Source organism: Pygocentrus nattereri, chromosome 3 (assembly GCF_015220715.1).
Source record: "Pygocentrus nattereri isolate fPygNat1 chromosome 3, fPygNat1.pri, whole genome shotgun sequence".
Taxonomy (NCBI): Eukaryota; Metazoa; Chordata; class Actinopteri; order Characiformes; family Serrasalmidae; genus Pygocentrus; species Pygocentrus nattereri.
Window position 1 is genome coordinate 9,814,948 of NC_051213.1, and position 22,039 is coordinate 9,836,986.

Here is a 22,039-nt window from a genome sequence, read left to right on the forward strand (position 1 = left end):
GCAGACTGGCTAATACTTTTGGCAACAGAGTCATTACATTTTCACAAATAAGGTGCATCGATCTGGCATTAGAGCTGTGCTGGAGTGCTCGGTGATCATTATTTGGGTTTTCATCTTGCTTCATCACATATCTCTATCTGCTATGGTCAAAAGACATTGGATGGATGGATGGATGGATGGATGGATGGATTACAAGATTTTGATCCAATAACAACAATATACTACTATCTTCTAATACTTATCAGCCAAAGCACAACGTGTTTGGGCATTTTGGCCATGCTTAAAATTTACTACTTGTTTAATTTTGTTAGTAAATAAAATGTCAAACCAATAGAATTTACTTTAAAACAGACCATTCCAAAACATCTTATATAGTTATAGCAAAATATTATTTTACAGCATTAAGACTTGGCAAACGTCTGCAGTTTTGTAGTTGTTTCATGGGGGAAGAACACTTTTGTAACGACGGTTGTGCTTCAGACTGCTTCCCTAAGCGGATGAATCTGAGGACCTGTGGTGTACTGAAAGAGCATTCTAAGAGTACCCACTCTAAACTTGGCCAAGGACGTGAGTGAATTATCTACCACTGTCATCATTTACATTTACATTAATGGCATTTGGCTGACGCTCTTATCCAGAGCAACTTACAATTTGATCTATTGTAGGGTATAGTGTAGGGTGTTTGCCCAGGTGGGGATTGAACCCCAGTCTAAAGCGTAGAAGGCAGAGGTGTTAACCACTACACTGACCAACCATCATAACTTCATCTGTCTAATGTTGATTTTGCATTTGAGTTCTGAGCCTCTGCGTGACGTTAACTGGTGAAAATGTATTGTGTTGTCTGAAAAACACCCAGTCGCCTTGAACACTGTACAGCACTCAGCACTCCACAAGGAAAAAAAAAGATAATTCACTGTCAGCAGTTCTTCTCATGATCATGATTTTTCAGTGCGTGATTGTCTCCAAAATGCTAAAGCCAAAACAATGATGACATCAGAAAAATATGATGGAAGGACCATTTAAAAAAGCCAACATCAAAGTCAGAACAACCACACGTAACCACTGCGAGGTCATGTCATTCAGTGCTACAAAACAAAGCGAACAAACTCGCCAGTCAACTCGGGGTCAAAGTGTTAATGGTAAATGAGTAACGTGGAGATGCTACATGAGGTCATAAATTAAGCTGTCACAGACCAGATGTGTTCAGCAGGCGGCCAGCTGCTGAAACCTGGCCATGCTTACTTCAATCACTTAGAAAACTGGAGTCTAGTACAGTCCATTAAAAATACATTTGTGCAAAAACTGGCCTAGAGAGGACTAAAACGGCAATTTAAAAACAGAGGGAAGACCAACTGACTTCAATCTCAGCGAGCTGGCTCTCCAGCAGTGATCTGAAAATAGGCCGTCACAATGTCAGTCACCCTCAGTAGATCATTATTTTAAAAGAATGTCACTGGATAGATAATTGATGATGCATTTCTCGTACCCCAAAACAGCAGGATGTTCAGGTGTCGCTGAACCACTGAGCTAAAACAACAGCCCCATGTTCATTTTACTGCAATTCCCATATCAGTGCATTCCCATTTGAAATAGATTAAAGGGCTCATACTATGGAAAACACTGCAAAAACAGTCTGTTTTGAATTGACTGTTTTTGCCATGTCATAAAAGCTAATGCACACAGATCCACCCATTTAGCCGACACGGATTAGCCCCACTCCTATTCATTTACATTTACATTTATGGCATTTGGCTGACGCTCTTATCCAGAGCGACTTACAGTTTGATCATTTTTACACAGGTCGGGGATGGTGGTGTTAGGAGTCTTGCCCAAGGACTCTTATTGGTGTAGTGTAGGGTGTTTACCCAGGTGGGGATTGAACCCCAGGCTACAGCTTAGAAGGCAGAGGTGTTACCCACTTCACTAACCAACCACACATTCATGTTGAGGTTACAGGTAGATGAGTCTGGATGAATAAGTAAAATGAGCCAGTCAGGACAGAGTTCATACATCAGTAACAAAAGCAGCCAGTTGTTGACAGATATAATGTCTGTATTCATGTATGTGGACCTCAGAGAAAAATAAGATGAGACAAATGTAGAATATGGGCCTTTTAAAAGTAGCCTACTGACCAGGGTATATTTAAGTTTGTCCATCTGAATTTACATGACCAAAACGTACAGCAAGTTATTCAGTAACTGCATGAAATAAATGTAATTTTTTGTTTTATTTTTTGTAAGAGACGAGACGAGACGAGACGAGACAAGATAAGGCTTTATTGTCATTCGCATCACATGCGGTACATTGGGTGAAACAGAATAGTGCACTCAAAGTCCCAGTTAACACGCAAAAGTAACAATAAACAATAAATAGAAGGTGCAAATAACAGCAGCATGAAAAACAGCAGCATGCGTACGAGATAGAAGGTGTGCATCTTAAAAGCTCCCCTCAAATTAACAGAACGTTTCACACACATATCGCTATACGCTTAAAATTTACAGCTGAAAGCCAAAAATCTCAGACACTCTTTCTATTATCTTATAAAATAATTTTTACAGAGCAGATCACTGAAGAGACGCCATGCGTTTATAGTTTATAGCCCAGATTTGTGGAAAAACGGGTCGACTTTCAGTAGAAAAGAAAAAATGAGTTCAGCTTCTTTTACTATAAGGGCTTGAAATGACATCACCATCTATTTAACTGGAGAGAAGAGCTACAGCCTCATACGACGCCCAGCTTCTGAATGTAGCCTATGAAATATGAAAGTTATGAAGAATATGATGAAGTGCGTTTTGGAACCACCGGTGGTTCAGAGGAATTGCAAGGGTTACCAAGACTTGAGCTCCGATTACTCAGGAATAAGCCAGTCTCATTAATCAGATTAATCATGGCGTAAAAGTCTAAAACTGATTCCAGCTCTAAGCTCCTCCAGCGAAGTTTGGCTGATGCAGCGGCCGCAATGTAATGTCACACCTGACGAGTCCAGTCTTAGCGGTGTGCCTTCTTGTGAAACCGCAAGTAAAAATGACTGTTGCTAAGCAACCTGAGAGACTAAGAAAAACAACTGTATGCTTTCTACTACTGGGAACTGGCCAACTGGCCAACAAACCAAAAAAGCAGAAGTCTTCAACAGTAAACTTGCATACTGATCAAAAGATAAGTCTGCTTAAAGTCACACAGACGGGCAAACATTATAACAGCTAAGTTAAGTAAGAAAAAAGATCAACATGGGAGAGTTCGGGAGGGCAGCACACGGTACCCCTCATCCACAGTGCTCCCAAGCTTTATGAGCCGCGACCACCCAAAAAAATTTATTTGAGGGAATGAAGCAAAACGTCTGATTTTTGTGTGTTTCGTAGTGTGTTTAGCTTATCATGTACTGCTGATCTACATGTTAAGCTATTTCCGAAGTCAGCTGTTTAAGCGCTGCTGAACACAACACCAGTTAGCGTGTGAAGTTGTAGCATTAAAAAAAAAAAAAAAAAGTCTCAAAATCCTCTAGTCTGCCTGGTGTGTAGCACAGCTTCGACATGCAAAGAACTGGCTTTTAAAAAATGGTTTTAATAGCCTTGAAAATGTCTCACCTAGGGGTCAATGCTACGCCCAGTCTTAGTGAAAATTCAGCTTATGTTCAGCCTAAATTCAGTTTAAAATTTGGTTTAACCAGCTATAAGCCCTGTTGGTGTGACTGGCACCTGCTGCACTGGTCAAATGGTGCTGACCCTTGTAAATAAACACCACTGACGTATCAATACCTTCTACCTCTGAATTGGTAACTTGATAGGAAACTTGATGGGGGGGGGTGGCAGCAGCAATATAAGGCCAGTATGACAATATTATACCTTAACTGTGATAAATTATGTCAAAACAACAAAATATACTTTTCTGAACAGATGCTGGACTTCGGTCAGTACTTGAACACTGACCAACCGGAACGACACTGGAACGGTTACCATCCGTGCTCAGAAACGCTCGGCCCTGCAGTGGAAAAGAGGCCACCGAGTGGTGTTTAATCAGTTTCCTTTCCCTGAAATTACCCTGTGTTAACTGTTCTGGAGGCACGTGGCTTGTTCACGACTGAGTGTTGGTTTAGGAGACAAATAAAAGTCTGTTTCCGTTCCCCTGTTGCATGTACAGAACTGGGCAACAGTCAAAAGGCAAAAGCAAGCTGTTTAAAAGCATTTATTGGGCACGAGTGATTCTTTGCCGGTAAAACACCACATAACGTAAGAGTAAAGTGGAGTATTGACAGACAAAACTCTTTGATTTAGCCATGTCTCGATACAACACATGCTTATACAGCAAAAACAGGAAGGCACTATAACAGTATCTATCAGTATCGTGATAAACTGTCTCACAGTGCATCACGACATGCTTTTCTATGTACTGTGAATAATGTCAGCACTTCCAGAAAACTGACCCACTGCATGTTTTATTACACATGGAGCAGAATTAGTCCTGTTTAATTGGATTTAGTGCAGTGCAGGATGTGAGAATTACATTCATTGCATTCATAGTTTTTAACAGCAATCATTAAATGTGGCATTAATGCAGAGGTGCCCAACTCTGGTCCTGGCGGATCAGTGCCCAGCACAGTTTGGTGGTTTCCCTACTTAAACACACCCACTAAACCTGCCAATTAACAGATTCATGCAAACAGGTGTGTCTTAGTAGGTAAATCACCACACCGAGCTAGACACTCACCCCATAAGGCTGGAGGTGTGCAGCCCTGCATTAATAATAGTTCTTTTTTGTCTGGTCCAACTCATCAGATGTCAGAATACTTTAATTTTGTGACATCGTGTAATCTTGTGAAGTATTGTGTCATATTTCTCACCTCTATGATATTATAGAGGTCAAGATTCAATCTGATTTAACAATCTGTATGATAAAAAATTGTTCAAATGGATTCCACAGAGCACCAATTAGAAACAAAACAGACTGGTTTGGCTCAGATAAATAAAAATTACCAACCAGGACTTTAAGTGCCTGCCACACTGCCCTCCAACAGAACAAGCCTCGAAAATCACAACCCCTAGAATTTATCACCGCTTTATTAAAAGCCCTTATCTGAGTGTGCATGCATAACATAACATGCCCACTTTACTCTGACAGGATGTGCCCAGATAACTAGTTTTGATTACTCACTGTGGTTTCTTTCCACAAAAGATGAGAAATCAGAGACCTTCAGAAAAGACAGAGCAGGATATCGGTGATAGATTAAAACATTTCAAATTCGCTTTTTGGATATATATTGAAATAGTTACACCCCTAAAACTAATATTGATGCAGTCAGTGCCAATAATTTCTTGCTTTCACATAATTAGTTGATATGGCAAGTTTAAAGGACTATAGGTTTGATTTCAGATTTTCACCTCGATGCCCCAAGAACTTAAAAACATTCTTGTACAATTCCATCAGCAGCACAGCTGATTCAATTTAATGAAGCTCTGATCAGCCAAATCAGGTATTTGATAATATCTACAAATAATACTGGGTTGCCATGGGAAAAAAGTTGGCAAAGGTTAAATAAACACACTGACATCCTTGAAATCAGTATTCCTGCATTACTGGTACTTTCATTTATTCTAATACGTCCTGCCCAAACAAACAGCTTTTCAATCCGATTCTCTCAGGTGCCAGAAACGTCTGCACAGCACAGTGTGTGCAAATGTGTCTGTGTATGTGTGTTTGGTTTTAGTGACAATAACTGCGTTTGCTGCTGGCATGTGTTTGGCATACCTCTCGCTGTCCCTGTTAGCCTGCATTAATTAATTTAATGAACGCTGGGAGGCAACATTAACAACATCACTGCTCACTAACAAAGACCTGATTTACTCCAGAAGGAGAGAAGCAACAGGAACACCCCCGCTGGTCTGCAGGCTACACCAACAAGCTACTTACTCCCACAGCATAGCTTTAGCCACACGTTAACACAACCGAGCACAAAACACACCAACATGCCCAACTGAGAATCTCTTTCACTCTGTTCTCTATCTGGGAGTTCTCTTTTCTAAAAATCACGCAACTCACTGCTCCCTAAAGCACATTCAGCTTCACATTTGGGCACAATCAGATCTGGCATAGCTGCTTCTATAACAGCCACTGCAGGTATGAGTGCAAGAGGGGGCATAAATAGGAATGGATGGCCATCCAGTTGTGGCTATATGGGTCAAAGTTTTCCATTTATTTTTAGTCTAATTCAGGGGAGCACAAATCCGGTCGTGGAGGCCCGGCGTCCAGCACAGTTTGGTGATTTACCTGCTTTACCGGGGGGAACTACCGAACTGTGCAGAAAGCCCTCCAGGACCGGAGATGTGCACCGCTGGTCTAATGTGTGTCCCACCAGTTTCTTAATGGGATGTAAATATCTACACTTCTCATAACATAATTCATTGCTTCAAAGCATCTCTCACAACTATCAGCCCCCTGCCCTCCTCTGATACATGCATACATGCTCTCACACACACAGGACTGTCTTGTTACCTGGCTGCGTCCAAGATAAGAGGCATTTTGAGGATTTGACACTTCGATTTGAGGCAAGAAACGTTAACGTTTGCAGTATCCACTAGTCTGAACCCAGCCTTATTGTTATCAAAAGTTTATCTACATTTACGGCATCTGGCTGACGCTCTTATCCAGAGCGACTTACAATTAGATCATTTTACACAGGAAGGCAAAGTTGGTGTTAGGAGTCTTGCCCAAGGACTCTTATTGGTATACTTGCCCTGCTGGGGGATTGAATCCCAGTCTACAGCATAGAAGGCAAAAGGTGTTACCCACTACACTACCCAACCACCTGTTTGACAGCTGTTATCTGTTTGACAAACAGCAACGCAGAAGTTACCATTGATAATTAACACCAATCTAACTTTAGCTTAGTTAGGATGGCTCTTCACATGTTAACTAGTCAAGCTGAAGTTACTGTTTTAAGCTGAAGCTGTGTTGTGTATGCTCTAGTCGTTTTTAGGTTTTGACCACTGGTGAAACTCTTACCATGGTTTGTGGATGTGACCACTGTGGAAACACAAAATGTTATTCATAGCTCTAACCTCGAAATTGTGCTCTCAAGGTGCACCAGATTGATGTATTTAACTTTAAAATATACAAAATGTTCTTTCAGGGAACCTTAAGAGGTCCAAACAAGGTCCACCCACAACAGTCTAACAAAATCCCATGGGAAACATTGTTGGTACACACTTTTTAAATGTAAATGAGACCCAGTTTCCAATTTATAATTGGATTACTTTATTAAATTCAAATTATTCAGGAGCATCAGCACCGCGATTTCACTCAATTTGATTACTCTGGAACGAGTGTCATTTAAAGTCTGGGTACTGGCAGCAACTTTCCGATACAAGACACGTCAAGATACACGTGTCGCGATACACTAGACCAGGGGGTCTTAATCTTTTCCACCTCAAGGCCCTGCTGTTTATTGCTAGAAATCATCAAGGCCCTCAAATAAACAGAAGCCACTGTTTTGCTGAAGAAAAAAAAAATATATATAAAAATTTAACAGTGTGATGATGTGTATGATGTACTTTTGCAATATGTGATGTGTATCAGTGAACATGAAATATCAGCAGAATATTGGTGCGAGTGGACAACAGAAAGGTCAGAGACAAAGGGCAAAAAACCTGACGTTATTGCGGGGCTTGTAATGTTGTGGACTATCTGAAAAAAGGTTTTATATTTCTTTATTTTTTTGTTAAGTCAATAATGTTTTCACTAGTTTTTATGATAAAGTGCCATCACAGGCCAACTATGGACCACTGACCCTCCTCATTACAGGTCCAAGGACCACCAAGAGTTGCCTCGAAGCACACTTGTGGTCTTCGGCCCAGTGGTTGAGAAACCCAGCCCTAGAGATACAACAGTCTTATTTTAGCCTTCAGCACAGCATCCCACTAAACAGGCTAGCATGTCCTGGTCAGCCACATCAGTGCTGTGGTGTTATGCTTGTTGCTTTAATCAAGCCAACAAACCTGATGAGAGCCATGCAAAACAGACCAGAATGACCACGACAAAGATGACGAGATATGTGGACACGTTAGATGCAGTCTTCAGGAAACGCTATCAGGAGAAGGTTAGCTAGATTGGTGGATCCAGATCCAAATAAGCAACGTTTGTGTTCTGAACATTCCAATATGTGACACTGTCTAAAAACTAACGGTGGCTCATAGTAGCTACCAGTGTTTCTGGTAGCGCCAAAGCTCTTAAACAATGCACTCATAGATAAGTTCAAGTCAGTTTCTGATTCAACAGCTTTTTTTTCCTGTTCCACCTTAAACGGTGCACTAACTTCAAAAAGCTGGAAAATACGAAAGCAACATCACCTCAATAAATGCTCCCTTACAATCAACAAATACCTCAAATCTCAGCAGCTAACAAGCAGCACGGCAAAGCTATGATCGGCCACTGGAGCTGCTGAACACATCTCACCGGCTGATCTCAGGCCGAGTCCCAAACTACACACTTCTGTATCTCACATACTACACTAATGAGTGCACTTCTAGTAGAACATGAGCTATATTATATATATATAGTATGAGTCATATATGGGTCATACACTTAAAATAATTAATTAATTAATTAATTAATTAAATTTTTACTGCATTTGCTTATTCATTTATGGCTTCACTTTTTTCTTACAAATCACCAAAGTACTGCTGGATGAACATGAAATAGACTATAAAATGGGGACGTCACTCTAATACCATCAGTTTCTACATGTAATAATTGTTCATGCATGGGCATCAGCAGATATGTACAGGTAATACACCGAATGCTGGCATCTGCGCACATGGCTACTGTTACACGACTCTCGTTATTTCCCTCATCACTCCATTCTGAATATACAGACTCATTCATCACTCAAAACAAAAAATAACTCAGGGCTTCAAGATTTCAGTAAAAAGAAATCCTCTTCATTCTGTGATCAAAAAGACCCTGATGTGGTCAGTAAGGTGCACTTTAGCAGCAGGTGCTTTGGCTAATCTTGCAGCTGCACTGTGAATGTGTCACATAAAAATACCAGACAAATGATAAGGCTCTCACTGACATTAGCAACATTAACGGGGCGGATTTCAGCAGGACGAAGAGCACCGACTTAGTCTCAGCATCCACCTTTTGTCGCCCACCTTAGGCCATGAACAGCAGACTGCCGTTAAATAGGAAAAAGGAAGGCCTCTGTTGACAGAGCAGCCATCACACCAGCTGTTTTATTCATTTCCCGCTGTATGAAGCTCCTACAGTTCTGCAGAAACAGAAGAGCTACTTCCAGGCTCTCCCTGCTCATTTTAAGAGTGTGACTACATTTGGATTTAAATAAATGATGACTTATTGCCGCCACATTATGTGACAGTTTATTCATGTGATGATGATCGCTCCCCATCATAACCATATTTAGAAAGGAAAGACAGAAAGAAGTGTGTTCATTTCCTGGCAGCCTATCTCCCGTCTCCAGCTGTGTTCAGACCCAGTTCTGCTGCACCACAAACCTTTCACTGACACATTTGAATACGACTGTTAGAATCATATGGAGTCAAACACAGAGCTGGGTGATTTGGGCAAAAGGAGTAATTACAAGTATTGAGAGTGGCATTAAGACTGCGCTCATTACCGTCTGACGGGGAATGGTAAATTTGAAGGTTATAACATGAGAATTTCTATCGTTCACCGTTTAGAACTAGAAATACTGAGAACATACAGGATAAGAACTGCCCCAAGATTAGCACCCTTACTCCAACAAGTCTGTTTTCTGCTACATGGGTGGATGAAGCCACCTATTGCTCTTAACAGCAAACTCATTACAGAAGTACTAGCGCTACTACCAATACATGAGCACTACACTAGCAGAAGTAAAGGTTCTGTGCAGGTACACCGTCCACTCATCAAGGTACAATGGAAATGTACCCTCAAAAGGTACAACAGTGGTTTACGGTCCAACTGTGTACCTCAAATAAGCTTGTCCTAATGGAAAAAGTATGTATTGATATCTTTTCATGAACGTTTTAAAACAGAACGATAAAAATAAATCCTGGAGACGAGACAGGGTGTGTGGAGTCAAAACAGCTTAGAAAATATCATTTCAATGGATTATAGTACAATTATATTCCCTGAATGAAGACACTGAGATGTACCCTTGAGGGTACCACCCCAGTGACAAGAGGGGGACCGTCCCAGTGACAGTTTCAAACCTTTATTTCTGAGAGTGCCCCCAATACCATGACCACTGCACCACCATGGCCAGCACTCCTACAACTACAGCAGCAACTACTACTAATACTACTACCACCACCACCACCACCACCACCACCACCACCACCAGATCCCCCACTCCCACCTTAAATACCACTACTGCTACTACATATCACTATCAATTTCTGAAACAGTGTGTACTGTAATACACTCCTCAGTCTCTAATGGGCATTTCTCATTTGCCATCTTACTTGAAAACCATGTCAGTGATTAAAATTAGGCATCTGAGCGCATCGTCTATATTTTTTATACTCGCTACTTTGCATTCTGCTGTCGTCTATTGTAACCAGACTTTGCAGCATATTACTGGAGCTATGTGGAATTAAAATATTAACAAACAAGACTGGAAAGGAACTGAATCTCGACCTCAGAATCATAAAGTGCTGCTTTAGTGAAATCCGATATATAACGAGCACCATATGCATAATATAAACACAGAACACTACTGTTCCTGGATCAAAGCAGTTCACCTTTGTTCATTTGTGATATTTGTTATGCATTTATCCAGGACTACATAGCTAACTATGTCAAGTTTTTAAAGATTTTAGTTCAGCATAGCAGACCAAGGAAGCACTGTTTCATTAACTTCAGCAGTGGTAACGATCTAGCTAATTTATTAGCTTTAAAAATACAGTGAAATATTTTATTAACACCATCCAGCGCTACTCACAAGCTTGTTTTTTCCCCCCAACAAGGTACTTGTGTCAGTGGGTAACGTAAGGAGCTGCTGCTGGAGATTATAAAGTGAGAAATTAATACTTTTCAGGGTTTGTTTGCCATGAGCAGGAAACGATTAAAACCTAAGGCGAAGCCTTTCAGGGTAAACTGAGAAAAACAGTCTGAAGTCTGAGTTCCGGTGGGTTAAACTTGATCTCTTCTGTAAATCCATCAACACGATAATAACATTAAAAACCTTCGATAATACCCAGAGGAAACACAGCACAGGTCCAGGCCTATGGCCTTCACTCTTGGGCAGATCCTCATGGCCGTGAGGGGATATTGGTTATTCAAGGTGATGAAGGCAGGAAAGCTATGATCGATTATCAACAACCTATTTATAAAGTCACAAATGCAAGAAGCTTCCAGATTCAAGAACGACGAGCCTTCGGTTTAATAAGAAACTTGGGCCTAAATAAAACCCTATAGAGGTAATGACCATGGTCTTTACCCCAAAATGGTTACTTATAACTTCAGGCACAAGTTCTGATATATTAATTGTATTTAACCCTCTGAACTGCAGGCTTAATATTCCACTATCTGCAAAATGACTTTTGATCAATTAACACTGATAAACTATACAGTAATTACTACAAAACAGCTCCATAGTTACAAGACTCATTTGCAGGCCTACAGGGTTTGAGTCACAGACTCTTCTATATTTTCCCTACAAAACAAGTATGAGTAATTTACAATTACTGATGACAAAACGCTTTACGCAACTGCAGTTAGAGGAAGCTTCCTACCTTATCTGAGAACCACAGATTCCTTAGTGAAGCTCTAGCCATGGGTCAGTGGGTCATTCAGTCACATTATCTCCCCTACACACAGGCCACCTCACTCTGGCTAAAGAACAGTCTAGGTCAACCACAGTCCCATCATCTCACACACCTCTGTAGATCTCATTTCAAAGAACCGCTGCTAAAAAAGCTGCACTGCTTCTCTTTTAACCGCCAGACATACAGAAGAGAAAAGACTGTGCTGTGCTTCTGAAAACCGAAACAATCGAGGTCTACAGCTGCGTTCACTATGCTGCAACCCCTCACCACAACAACTCCCGTCCCCTTCTGGCACACACACTTAGCGGCTTCCTCCTGCTGCAGCAATGTGACTGCTGCTGCTCGTGGTGGCAGGCAATAGATAGATAGAGAGAGCGCGAGAGAGAGAGAGAGCGCGAGAGAGAGAGAGACACTGTGAGAGTGAGTGAGAGAAAGAGATTAAGAGAGATTACAAGCAAGAGAAAGAGACTCAGAAGAAGTTCACCACATCCTTTCAGCACCATGCTGCAGTGCCATGGTCTCCCATTGCTACAACGACTGCTCTGAAAGCACTCAAGATGAAAAAACAGCAAGAGATGCTCTCAAGTCCCCTTAAAGGTGAAGCGCCGCTACAGAGCAGGGAGGGTCGGTGGTTAATGGTGGAAAATAAGATTAATGAGGCTGAAAGAGGCGGATGCCACACTGCCTACTGCAATATTCATACAAGACCCATGTGCTTCACTTATTCGGACTACTTGAGGCTTAAGTGAGCTTGAGATAGCATCTGAGCATGTATGGAAGTGGCTACCCAAAAGGCTATTTATGTGTAGCTGGAGGTGACATCTACAGTCCCAAATTTATAGGGAATCTGTAGAAGCCATTATTTCTGAGGGACGTGTGTTTTTTCCTAGCAAATAATTCAATGTACATTTTGTAATTAGGTTTACCAACTCGATCTTCTTTGTCCACACTCTTGTGTCAGATCACTCGCTGACCACTGAGAGCTACATCACGTTACATACCAGTACATAGACACAAACTCAGGTCTCAATACAGGCATGTTTAAAGGGGAAAAATGCTTTTTTTCTACGATATCTTCCTAACTCATCAACTACGGTCACTATATTTAATCAAGGAAACTACAACCGCAATTCCAAAAACTTGGGACAGTGTGTAAAACACAAATAAAAACAGAAAGCAGTAACTTGTAAATTCATTTCAGCCTTTATTTAAATGGAAACAGAACTGCAGTTACGCGGTCATTCAATGGTCATGTAAAGACTACACTTTCATCTAGAAATCCGATTAAGAAATCTGAAAGAGCTGGAGTTTAGCTCAGTAGTCAGATTTCTCAGAACATGTAAACTCTTACTCGGATTTCTCAGTCTGCGCATGCGGGAGAAGACAATGGTACCAGATATAAGCAAGCAGCATGAAAAATTCTTCATCTTCTAGATGCATGTTCATATCTCCAGGTAAAGTGGGAAAGTGGGGCAATGTTTATATTAAAAAAAAAAAAAGTAATGCTGAGCAATTAATGTTGGGGCAAAATATGCTGCCATCTAGACAACGTCTTTTTCCAGGGACATTCCTACTTGTTTCAACATGACACCGAAGCACATTCTGCATTTGGTACAACAGTGTAATTTCAAAGTAAGAAGCATGAAGGTGCTTGACTGGACTGCAGTCTAGACCTCTCTCCCACCGATAACGTATGCCGTATGATGTGTTATTTCAGGCAAGAAGTCTGCTTTCATAATTACAATCGGTGTCCTGAGCTCCCCAGTGATCAGACTACCTGTTCCTGTTAAAAGGAACGGTGATGTAACACAGTGGTAAACATGCCCTGTCCCAGCTTTTTAGAGCATCTGGCAGGCATCCAATTTAAACCAAGCGCATGTATACAAAAAAAAAAAAAAAAAAAAAAAAAGTAAAATTAATCAGTTGGGACCTTGGTCTTGTGTTGTTTTCAACTGAATGCAGGTCAAAAAACATTTTAATTTTTTTTTTTTCTTTTAAATCTACTTTTTTTTCTTTTTTTGGGGGGGGGGGGCCAGATTTGTAATTAAATTCTTCAAATCTAACCAACATTTCACTGACCAAAGTCATAGTCCTATTTTTGCGCTAATGGGTGTCATCGAGGGACTCACCCAGCCTGGTACCAACACTAGAGTGAAGTGAGTGTGACCATATTACAGCGTGGCGTGGCAGTGGGTCAGGCCAGCGAGGGCTCCCAGACGCTGTAACCTAATCCCTCTGACGGGCTGCTAAAATCATAGAGCTCCAGTGCCTACTGGAATGTGCTCTGTGTGTTTTACCCCTCCAGCACTGCTTCAGTTCCCCTCTCTCCCTCTCTCTCTGTCTCACACACACACACACACACACACACACACACGACGGCTGAGAGTCAAACTGTAAAACAGTTCTTAAAACAGCTAATTGTTAACCAACAAAAGCCAAAAGTCGTTCTGAAAAGTTAAGAAAGCCAATAATCCTCATTCCTTTAAATGATTAATTGGTGCCTTTGCTCACTGGCTGGCCCAGTGCACTGTTTGCTCACTGAAGTGTGCTCATTAAACATCAAACAGTGTCCCACACTTCGACCAATGTGTAGAACTCCATCTGCTTCACATGTGCAAAACTGCACCAGCTTCTCAGCCTAGCACATCAAAACTTATCTTAAAGGGGAGAATCTTCACATGCTAAGACCGTTTAACACCAGGGAGAAAGAATCTTTACGCAATACAGTATAAAGCCTTAGGACAGAGTGTGACACACTCAGGCCACGAGCGAGCGTCGGTGACCACAGGCACCCTTCGTCAGGACAATGTGTACGCCACCACTGGCACTAGTCCAAATGAGCATGATGAAGAGAGAGGGCGGATGAGGAGATGATCGCTAGAAGGAAAGAAACGCAAGAAAACTGAACTCTCGAGAGGTAACACAAAGAGAATAGCCTCATTTTTCAATGTAAGTAGTAAAGTTTTAGCAATACGGACGGGCTTTTAACTATTTCTGCTATTTCAAATATTTTAAAAAATTTATCATATTCTCAAAGAAGAAATAAATTAATAAGAATTTTGGAATAATCAGATGCACGACAGCTCTGAATGTGCTCTGATTACATACCGATATAAAGCATGAGACACTCATTTCATGGATTTTAACTTTGCATCATATAATTATGAACATGCAACTGAAATTTAATTAAACTTAAGGAGCTGTTTTCCCACCAAGCACCAAGCTAATGGTGGATTACTTTCACTTCCATACACCAAGTTCATCTTAAGCATGGCCACCTATAACACTTTCAGACAATACATTCTTTACTTTGTCTGCTACAGTTTATTTGCCAACTCCTGTTTCCTTTTCCTTTCCCATCAAGGGTGTATGGCAGCATATTCTGGACTTTTTTCAAACTGAAATGTAAATCTGAAAATGCTAATTAAACTCTATTTACTGAGTTTACTGATCATCATGTGCATTAATTAAGACATAAAACCAAATGCAAATGCAAATTGTGTTGGCATTTCTGTGTATAACGACATCGTGACTGGCTTTGGGCAGAGGCCCGCAAGACTGTCCGAGGACCTGGATGGCCAATAATGGAAATTCCTATTAAGGAGGCACAGGGAACATATGTAGGGTCACTATGGGTTAGCACGGTGTTCCCCAAACCTGGTCCTGGAGGAACACTGCTGTGTATATTTTAATGTTTTTACTACTCCCAACATGCGTGATTCACATAATCATGACTAGGTTTTCTGAAAGCATCAAAAGGATTACGCTTGGTAGCTATGGTAGCACGAGCATCATGAACACTACCAGTACTGTTAATAGGATCTTACCAACTAGATTTTGGAAAACATTTGGAAAGCTTGTTTACAACCACTGACCATCAATAACAGGTGCATCAAAGCAAGGAAAGCATTCAAATGTTTCTCTGCCAGTCCCATGAGCCTGCTGGTCGCCAATTCAACCTCGTAAATGGACGTCTAGCTCTGCTCTAGTACCAATAAATTTATTTTTTTTTTTTTTTTAACACTTCCTCCTAAAACACATGTACTTAAAAGTCTTAATTCTTCCCTGACATCTCACCCAACAGGAGTTTGACTGAGAGTAGTGCCTCGCTGACAATGAAAATGGCAGAGGTTGCAAATGCATTTAAGTTTTGGCAGGGCTGGAACGCAACAGTGAGGAAATGCAACTGCAAATTGGGCGATTCAGTTTTTATTGTCACGAGCCACACCATCGAGATAATGAAAATGAAACGTCAACACCGCTTTGCTTTTCCATATTACCACCCTCCCACCATTCGAAACAGAAATGCACATGCAAATACACAGTTTGCATTTGAACTGCCTTAATGCACATTCACATGGGAAATGGGGGGACAACAACCAACCACAACCACAACAACAACAAAGCCCTTAGCTTCTAAATCAACCAGTTAAACAAATGCAATATACCACTGGGTTCTATTTATAAGCCACACTCAAGCATGATTACTGCCTGGTGAAACTAAATATCACTTAAATAGAACCTGTCTGGTGATGTGAAGCAGGCTAGAAGGTCTCAAATAGCAGCACATGATGCCACGTTCTAAAGAGATTCACATACAGATGTGAGACATTTGAGTCATTGAAATCTACCAGTCTAGAAAGGGATACACAGACTCCAGCAAACCACAGTGAAAGCCATTATCCACAAATGGAGACAACTGGTGAAAAAGTGGTTAATCTTCCTAGGAGTGGCCAGGACACCAAAATTTCACCAAGAGAGCATTGATGACATCCAAGAGTTCACAAAAGAACCCAGATAAACATCTAAAGAACTGCAGACCTCACTTGCCTCATGATTCCACAATAAGAAAGATAATCATCAATGGGAGAGCTGCAAGGCGTAAACCACTGCTGACCAAAAACAGCACAAAGGCTCGTCTTGCGTTTGCAAAATTAACATCTAAATGCCCAAGACTTTTGCACTAACATTCTACAGACTGATGACTGACAGGTGGAATTTTTGGAAGACCTGGTTCCCATTACATCTGGCGTGAAAGTAACGCTGCATTTCATCCATAAGAACATCATACCAACAGTCAAACGTGGTGGTGGTACTGTGATGGTCTGGGGCTGCTTTGCTTCTGCAGGACCTGGACGACTTGTCATAACTGATGGAACCTTGAATATGGTTCTCCATCAGAAAACCCTGAAGGAGAATGTCCGCTCATCAGTTCCTGACCTGAAGCTCAAGTGCAGTTGGGTTATACAGAAGGACAAGGAAATGAAGCACATAAGCAAGTCCATCTCTGAATGGCTCAAAAGAAAGAGAGTGGTTGAGTCAAAGTCCTGACTTGGACTCCATCTAGATGCTGTGGCACTTAATGAAAAACTCTTACGGGATATTTTTTAAGCTGAAAGATGAACAAGGACCTACGGCAATCAGCCTCCATTTCAGAAATGTTGTGGGGAAATGACGTAGACAGTGTACGTAGGAGTGCAAGAAGGTTGTACATGCGCATTACTCATAATATTCTGCTCCCTTAATCTTGATATTTCTAGCACAGCTACACTTACAGGCAAGAGAGCAAGAGGTGGCTGACGGTAAACCTGCTAACCCAACTGATCCAATCAAATTCCAGTTGATCAAGAGCACAAGCTCCAGTTTCCTTCAACATCACAGCATGTATAGAAACTTACCAAGGAAGTGATACAGTTCATCTGCAAACACATACAGTGTAGGTGAAAAGGAGGTATGAAATTCCAAGTTGGGGTTACCAAGAAGGCAGTGTTGCAGCTTTGCTGTGGGGCTAAACCGACACTGCTGAAAGCTTTGAAGGAAGGTTAGACAGTCACCCAACAGGACTTGTAGACAATTACAGCAAATCACTAGAGGAATCTCAAAAAATGGCCATTGGGGTCAATCAAATGTCAAACAAATCTAAGGAATACAATATTTCCAATATTTCCAGCAAGAGAGACTGATAAAGATTTAAAAAAAAATAAAAAATAAAAAAATTTCAGTTGACCCAGGCTGCTAAAATGTTTGTGTTTCTTTCAAATTAAACCTGTCACAAACTGAGGTGTCCCAAAGTCTGCTAGCATATGAAAAGGACTCCGAAGTGAGGCTGCACAGAACTTCCATGTTATAGGATGTGTCCTAGTAAAGAAGCAGTCAGCATGACCATGTCGCTACTGCAGTAAAAATGTGAAAAAAAATTCAATCCAAGTCAGTCAGTCCAAGTCCCCAGGGTGGCACGTCAACTGTTACAACACGATGTACATTTTAGTCAGCAGACCAGCTTGTATGGGCCGTCTGAGTGACTGTACGTCATGAGCCATGAGTCTATACTTATCTGGCATCTCATCTTTGTGCTGCCTCTGTCACCACTCGTGAGGCACAAGAGCTCATTTCAAAAACCAATTCATCATCTTTTTAAAAGACCTCTGGGCACGCACCGCTGGAGAGAGGGGGGTTAAGCCAATCCCACAGCAGCGTCATCCAGAAAGCCTGGATCAGGCCAGAGCAGCTGAAAACACAAGGCTGGATCATTCCGTGTCATTTACGTGGCCCTCACGCTGATCGGAGAGCTCAAGCAGAAATCCATGCCTTTGCCTGGTGTTGATTTAGGCGCAGAACGGGCTAAAATGACTGCCTGAGAAAGGCCCGGCTGGTCGGCGGGCCCCTGAGAGAGCCATTAGCAGAGCTGATTAGGCCTTATATAGAACTCGATTTAAAGTAGGCTGCTTTCAACTGACCAGAGACGGCCTCACAATGAGGAGAGCGACAGAAAGTCAGTCATTCAACTCATTATAATCAAATTCCTCATCTGAATACTACTATTAATTATGGGTTTCAAATAGCCTTGGGCCAATAACTGATACGGAACACAGTGATAATTGCTGATGCTGGGCAAATGATCATTTTTGTTTCTTTTCACATGCATGACGTTTTTCATTGCTGTACCAGCCTAAAGTAGCAGATGTGCATAGTTTAAACAACAAATCAACATGATGTCAGGAGCTCTCACCAGGTGATGAACTACGTAGGCCAAAAGTTCGCTAACATATGTAGGCCACACCTTAAGGCTACACTCAGCGGCAGCACAAGAAGGTTGCAGAGTCCTAATTTCTTTGTCACTTGTGTACACCCCGAACAAACTCAGACCCCTCTAAACGGCCCCAAAAACGAACCGAACTGTGTCCACCTCTCAAGGGGGTCTCAGTTCGGTTTGTTTGTGGCTCGTTTGTGGTTCGAGTGATGTCCCACCCAACCAAAATACAGTTGCACTTTTTTTTCCTTTTTTAAAATGTTAAATTTTGGTAAAAGCATTGATCTTCACAAATAAAACATAGTAACCTTACGCGTTTTCACATATAGTTCTTCTGAAAAGAACTGAACTGAGTTCTGTGAATGTGAACCTGAAAGGGAACCGACTGCAAATGACCTCAGTTCTTTCTGTGTTCACAATGTAAGCGAACTGTAAAGAGCACTCCGTTTCTTTATGGTCCTTTGAGGTCTCATACCACTTCTTGTTCAGACACACCTCCATTAGAACCAAGACCCTTTCCACACTACTCACGGTGTGCGCAGTGCTCGCAAAGCGGGCAGCGTTCTCTGATTAAACTAACCTTTCAGAGAGGTCCAATGATTGGTGGTGCAGAAGCTCATCAATAGGCAGCACTGATGGAAAAAGGGAAAAATTAGAGGCAAAAAACACTCAAAAGACTAAGCATGGTGTTAATTCAGTGATGCATGCCATTATACTAGTTAAGATAATCAGCAGTACAGTTTAACATTTATCAACTGACATTTATTGAGCGCTCCCTTAAAAGTAGTGCCTGGTTCACTGGTGGCTACCAAAATGAACCAGAATTGAACCATAAATGCTTTAAAGTCACTCATGATACCCACCCCCAGGTAATTCTTTACACCACAGTAATACTGGAGATGGGTTGGGGGAATTAAGAAAGGCATAATGCCCAACCTTAAACTGCATATACATCAGGGTACGCTCGTATCAAGTAGGTAGGGTAGATAGCAGATACCTGAAGATCAGGTATCACATCAGAGGAGAAAAAGTGGCATCCATTAATCCATTTGTCCCAATTCCATCATCACTCATGTTTATTGGCAAAATGCACCGACATACTTTTCATCTGCTGTAACTATAATCAATTATAATAATCACCTATCTATTAAGAACGCAATGAAATATCAGTAAAGTCTTAATCTTTAAAAAAAAAAAAAAGCTTGGGATATTGTTTTTAGTGTGTAATAATCAATTTATGGGAAATTTGAGATCTTATGATTCCCTGAATCATTACTTAGAGTTCCACCCCTACTGTTAATCCCCGTAGTCCCATGCGGGGAACGGTAAAATACTTTTCTCCGCTCACCTTGCTAACTTTTCACTTTATTTTCAAATACTCACTTAACATACAACCTGCCAAGTCTCCACAGCCTCCAAAGCACTTTCTTACTCTGACACTTTCCACACTAAAAGCAAAACCGTTTTTAAAAAATAAATAAATAAATCAGACTTGATTCATGACAGACCTCCTCTTCCTTTGAAAGTTTAAGCTTCTGTCACTTGTGGCCCTCACCAACAAAAACAACTTGACATTCAAGAAGCAGCAAGATTTATCCCCATGACTCCCCATTTGGGCTCTTTCTGGGATCACTTTGTGATGATCCTGCTGATACAACCCGACCAATAAGCTCTAGAAATAACAATCAAACTGTGGCGACCTGTGCAAACTCCACATCTCAGACGAGCCAAAGCCTTCATCACCCCAGCTATTCATTTCCTCTGAGCTGCCTGCGTCAGCGCAGCCTGGCCACCCCCAGGCGCTCAGCCTCAGCCCTTTCACTCTTTGGCCATGAGGCTATCTGAGATCCACATCAGAACAGACAATGGCTTCCTCCTCTACGGTCCTCCGCTCTCTTCTCCATCCAGGATGTGAGAGCAATGAAAATAAATGTGGCCTTATCTCATCATTGAGCACTGCAGGGGTCCCCCCCCCTCAGTCAGTTACTGAGAAACAGGGGGGGACAGCACACAAGAAAGAACAGACAGACAGAAAACCTAAAACAGTTTAATTACAATGACTTTAATTGCTGCTTGGTCTGTCTGTCTGCAGAGCAGATGAGATCACTTGTTATCTGCTCCAAAAGTGTCTGCTTCTTGCTGATGTTACTGTCTCTTCGATATTACTCACATACGGCTGTGCTGAAAACCACACACATCTCTACAATCTGCCTCATGTGCTTTGAGCCTCGATGTTTAGGCCAGTAATATGACGTAATACCACATGCAAGCTGAAATGGCATCAAGTTGAGGGAGACAAGACTGCACAAAACATATCAGGACGCTGGAGTTTCAGTTTCTCAACCCGTTTTTCAACCCGTTTTTCTGGGATGTGAGGAGTGTATATCAGTGTTTAACCACTTTTGCTGGCGACTAGGTTTGTTTTTCTGTCAGTCATAAAACAACTTATTCACTTATTCCCCTGCCAGGTTATATAAAAATGACTGGCATGTTATAGAGCGACTTCATGTCTTAAAACACAAACAACAGGGTTCATATACTTACACTCATATACATAAGCAGCGGAATATCATAACTTTTCCATGACATGAAATCAAATTTCAACTCCAAACATTTACTATATACACACACACACACACACAGCGGAATATCATAACTTTTCCATGACATAAAATCAAATTTCAACTCCAAACATTTACTATATACACACACACACACACACACACACACACACACACACACACACATACATAATAGTTAATAGTATACTGTGGTGCTGATAAGCCATGACATTCAAGCTTTCGCATTTTAGTGATATTTGTATCTACATATTATATTATATTACATTACATTACATTACATTACATTATATTATATATCAGTCAATAATCCAAGGTAAGTTTGATATCTGATGTATGCTTTTGTTAGTTTACAACAGGAGATGCTAGACCAACGCTGCTATAAAACACTAGACTGGCACTAAGGCTGCATCGATACCGGTACTGGTATCGGAGCAATACTGCGCTCATTTATTCGCACAAACTAATGAACCAGCGCAGTGAAAGAGGCTCTGCTCACACAGAGAACTGTTACTGACTCCATGGAGGTCGTACACAAATCCATCAGTCACTTTAAACATTCTGCCTTGGCAGATTCCCACCAGACCTACACTGTGTGATTTCAGGCCATTTTAAAACACAGCTAAAAAAATTAAATAAATAAAAAGTCCACTTATACCAACTTCACTCTG

General features: G+C 41.3%; 1 protein-coding gene across 2 annotated transcripts in view; it reads right to left on the reverse strand.

The window, feature by feature from the left end:
• The window catches only part of nck1b (NCK adaptor protein 1b), a 71,920-nt gene that overhangs the window by 35,264 nt on the left and 14,617 nt on the right, over positions 1–22,039 (reverse strand). The window contains exon 1 of one of the 2 annotated variants that reach the window (XM_017705067.2): positions 11,727–11,747. The exons of the other annotated variant lie outside the window; for it this stretch is intronic. The gene's annotated coding sequence lies outside the window, so the exon portion shown is untranslated. Of the gene's footprint in view, positions 1–11,726; positions 11,748–22,039 lie in introns of those variants that run through there. 2 annotated transcript variants of the gene reach the window in all.